Source organism: Chenopodium album, chromosome 18 (assembly GCF_948465745.1).
Source record: "Chenopodium album chromosome 18, dcCheAlbu1.1, whole genome shotgun sequence".
Lineage (NCBI taxonomy): Eukaryota > Viridiplantae > Streptophyta > Magnoliopsida > Caryophyllales > Amaranthaceae > Chenopodium > Chenopodium album.
Genome location: NC_137851.1, coordinates 42,427,548 through 42,432,525, shown reverse-complemented (window position 1 = coordinate 42,432,525; position 4,978 = coordinate 42,427,548). Strand labels below are relative to the sequence as shown.

General features: G+C 37.6%; 1 non-coding gene across 1 annotated transcript; it reads right to left on the bottom strand.

The window, feature by feature from the left end:
- Positions 1-4,370: 4,370 nt before the first annotated feature.
- On the bottom strand, positions 4,371-4,477 carry LOC145593280 (small nucleolar RNA R71). Its single transcript, XR_014102640.1, has one exon. It is a non-coding gene; the product is annotated as a small nucleolar RNA R71 (small nucleolar RNA).
- Positions 4,478-4,978: the final 501 nt, after the last annotated feature.

Genomic DNA, 4,978 nt, shown 5'->3' with positions numbered 1-4,978 from the left:
ACATGAAATGATAAGTGACAATGGAACTCACTTTCAAGCGGAATGTCAAGAATTGCTACAAAAATATGGCATTCAACATCATCATTCTTCCCCACATAGACCGCAAGCAAATGGTGCAGTAGAAGCAGCCAATAAAAATTTAAAGACTATCATCGAAAAAATGACAGAAAATTACAAGGATTGGCCTGACAAACTCCATTTTTCTCTTTGGGGTTATCGCACGTCAATTCTCTCATCCATAGGAAATACGTCATTTTCCTTAGTCTACGGAATGGATGTCGTACAACATGTAAAATTGGAAATACCTTCCCTACGCATCACGTTGGAAAGTAAACTCAATGAGGTCGAATGGACTAGAGCAAGGTATGAGGAGCTAATTCTACTCGATGAAAAACGACTAGAAGCTCTACATCATACTCAATGCTATCAAACTCGCATTGCTAGACACTTTAATAAGAAAGTCAAGACAAGAAATATCAAAGTAGGAGACTTGGTGTTAAAAGCATTAAGGAAAGATGTTCAAGACCCAAGAGGCAAATTTAGGCCCAATTGGTCTGAATCATACATTATCAAAACTATCCTATCAGGAGGTGCCGCAAAACTAACTGATATGGATGGTAATGAATTCTCAAATATGACAAATCTTGATCAACTTAAGAAGTTCTACCCATGATAACTTAAGTAACATACTCAAAAGAGCTACGTTTGGCCTGATTCTTAAGGAAAGGATACGTAGGCAACCCTTTACAGTGTGCGGCCACTTTAATTTTTACAAATCTCTCATCTCTGCATAAGCACGCCTGCACAGAACAAGCCACGCACAGAATTCAAGTCCAACGCAGCACAACAACATTTGTCGCCCAACGACAGGATTCATCACACCGCGACAAGACCGTCGCGCTGCGACAAATTCAAAATTCCAGCGCCAATGTTTCTTCATCGATCTGGGCGAATTTCGGTGTATTTCGAAAATTTTTGACTTCCGTACTCGAACAATTTTCGAAAATAATTCAAGTCGTTTTCATTGCTTTAATTAGAAGATTTAATGTAAAAAGTTGATTTAATTTAAAAGCTGAAAATTGCATTAATAAAATAAAGTAAAATTCACATTAATGATGGAATTAAAAGGAAGCTTACAAATAAAATTAACTTAAAATAAAAATTGTCTAATAAAAGTAAAGCAATGCTCTAATCTATCTTCTCTTTCTCATCCCTTTTCCAATTCTTGTCTGCATCTTCTTCATCATCCATCTCTTTCACCAAAAGGGGATCCCTTAGAAGATCTACACACAATTTTAGTGTTAATAGTTTCTCCTTTAGCCATCAGACCAATCTTCTTTTCAACCCACACCTTCTTCTATGTAGAGTCAGCTTTTTTTTTCTCTTTGCCCTTAGTAGTACTTTTCTTCTTAGGCATAATAGGAGTCTTGAATTCAACTCTTTCACCTAGGCGTTCCTTAGGAGGAATTTTCTTATCTCCTAGGTGGTCTTTTACATTAGTCTTGCTCATGTTTCGGACTTTGTTCTTGTCCTTTTGAGATCTACCAACTAACCACTGCTTCACATCTCTAGATAAAGAAGGTGGAACCTTTTGGGTAACAACTTCCCACAAAGGTCTAGCACACCAATAATCATCAAATCTCTCCACATATGGTGAAACGGGAAATTCATAAGGGCGACGAAGGTCCCCGGAAGGAATAGTTTGAGCAAGGCCATATTGTCTTTTTACTCTAGAAGGGTAGTAAAAGGTTAATTAGGTGAAACTTGGAAGCCGACAAAAAGGTTGTTTATTAACGCCAACCATCTTCTCAATCTTCCACCAAGGAATAACCCACTTGATGGCAAAGTCGCGAGTTTAAAGATTCTACTCCACTCCCGATGGTCCATCTTTATGGAGAAACGTTTCTTCCTCCTTACAAAGCAATTTAGCGTATATTTTTCAATGTTGTCAGGAGGGCTAATTATTTCAAGTCTTTCCATTAGCCAAATCTGCCAAAAATCAATGCAAATAATTAGTATTACTATACAAAATTAAATATTTTTTATTTCTGTAATTAAAAGTATTGATTTTCTACTTGTAATAAAATTGGAGAACCTCTAACAGGTGCTTTTGGATCTCTTTTTAGTTCATCTAGACTAAGCATAGTTTCTCCAACAATTAATGGCTTTAGATTTCTCCCAGATTCAATTTGCTCCATGACAGATGTTAAAATTGATTGACCCTTGATATGTCTATTTCATATAGTATTTTACCCCCGTCCCTTGGTCGTAATTGGTAGTGTTTTTGGCTCTTTAGAGCCACTTTTATTACTAATTGTTGTTTTCTAGTGTTTTTGTAGTTTTGGTTGAGTTTTGCAAGGAATTGCACATTTAGAGCATTTTTTCCGGGATTTTATGAAGCAACTACGAGCATTGGAGGAGCACGACCATTATACCGAGGCACTTGGACCGAGTAGTCAAGCCCTAAAGAGGAAATCCGGATTGGGCCGAATGATCGGGGCCCAATCGAAGTCCAAAGCTTGCCCAAAGTGGCTTAGACTGCCCAAGATGGCCTCGCCCGGCTAAGATGGTCTCGCCCGAAGGCGCGCCCGGCAGGGCGGGGCGAAAGAGTACAAGTCGCCCGATTTCGCGCCCGGCCAAGCGGTGTGGCGCCCGACCGGGCGCGAGAGAAGATTCAAATATAAAAAAGGCGGGCCCGATCGGGCGGTGCCTCACCCGATCGGGCGCGTGTTTCTGGAGGAAGTTTAGGCTCGATTTAGTTTGTTTAAGTTTAGGATTTTCTAGTTTGTTATAAATACGCTTTTGTTAAGTGAATTTACTATCTCCTCTTTTCTCCCTTACTCTTTCTTATTCTTTTTTTCTCTCTCTAACTTTTCTCTCTCTCTCCTCTTAATTAAACTCTTAGTATTATTTTCTCTCTTGTTTCTCTCTCTAAAACTCTTGGTTTAATTTCATCCTTTATTTCCCTTAACTTTGGTAACAATTTCTTCTCTATTCTTTTAGTAATTTAATTTCTTTCTTCCATCATGATTTGTTTAATTGCTTTGATTAGTTTAGATTTAATTATGCGTGAGTAGTTTTCTATCTAGGGTTTGTGGGGATCCATAAATAATATGAAGGGGTAATTTATTATTGTTGATTGTCAATGCTTGGTTAATTTCCTATTGATTGATTTAATACTATGCAATTAGATTTGGCCAGATTTAATTTGTATGAGTTTAGCAATATTGATTCGAGATTCGAGAGATAAGAATTGATGTTTAGGCTTAGTTTCAATAGGCAGACTAATTTATAAATGGTTAAGTCGAGATTCGAGAGATGAGATTTAATACCGATAGATTAACTCTGTGATTGTATACGTAGCGAAAGCCCTTTATGATCTGATTAATTGATGCATTGATGATTGATTATTATGTTTTACCCTGAAATATTATTTATTGGTGAACCTGTGACCCTAGGCTTCTTAATATTGATTTCTTCCCTACTTTTATTCTCCGTAGTATAATTCCTTTAAATAACAACAATTTTGGTTACTTAATTGATAATCTAGGTTATAATAATTAATTAGGAATAGAAAGACTTGTTTCCTTGTGGTTCGACCCTTCTTCCCTATCTGCATAGTTAGAGGAACTTAGGAATTATTTTTGATAAGGTGATACGACTATAGCCTGTCAAAATTTGGCGCCGTTGCCGGGAGACGGTTTTATTTTTATTTCTAATTGTTTTTGCAGTCTAGATTATTTTCCTTAGTCCCAGAGAGCGTGAGTTCTTTGGGACAATTATTATATTTGTCGTCTAGTTCTTTGTTTATGCCCAGGTGTTCCAGATCAGGTTACATTCCATTCGATCCTGAGATCGAGCGCTCTTTTCATAGACAAAAGAATTTATACAGGCAAATACTAGCAAGTTCTGGTGGTGATATTCCTAGAGACCCTCCATCTGATTCTAGTGATTCGGAAATTTATTCAGAGTCAGAATCAGAGATGACAGGAAATCCACCTAAAAAGCTCAGCGATTATTCGCAGCCGTCCCTGACGGATTTTCCCCACCTTACTCCTACTCCAGCTCTTGAAGGAGTACAATTCGAGATCAAACCCCAGTTTATTTCGATGATAGAAAGAAAGCAATTTAGTGGAGCTAAGGGTGAAGACCCAAATCTTCATATTGCAGATTACTGTCAATATTGCAATACTATAAGGCAAACTGGGGTCACACAAGACCAAATCAGGGAGATTCTTTTTCCTTTCTCTTTATGTGGAAAAGCTAAATTATGGTTTAATGGTTTGAATAGAACTGCACTTGGTATTTCTAACTGGGAGACTCTTGTTTTGAATTTTTATAATAAATATTACCCTGCAGAGAGGACAACCTTACTAAGAAGTGCAATTCAAAACTTTTCCCAAGAGCCAGATGAAACTTTATATGAGGCTTGGGAAAGATTCAAGGATCTGCAGAGGGAGTGTCCCCATCATAATTTAGCACAGTGGCAGTTGATCCAAGCTTTCTACAATGGGATTGGAAATTCATCTCGAACAATTTTAGATTCTGCAGCTAGTGGGAGATTTATGAATCTTAATGTTGATGATGCAGGACAGGTTATCGAAGATATGGCAATTCACAATTCCCAATATGGGAATCCTAGAGGTTTTGCTAACAAAGGGAAACATAGTGTTGATTCCGTATCCTTATTGCAAGCTCAATTAACCTCTATTTGTCAGAAATTAGATAACCTTAGTACTGTTAATTGTGCTAATGTAGCTAATGTTTCTGCAATTAATAATATTGTTAATGATTCTTTTTGTGAAAATTGTGGAATTGTAGGTCATTGGGAACAAGAATGTAGGAGTCCCGTAGAGCAAGTCAATGCCTTCCAATCCTATAGGCAGAATGACCCATACTCCAACACTTACAATCCTGGGTTCCGGAATCACCCATATCTTTCTTACCGGAGCACCAATGTGCAAAACCCTACACCTCC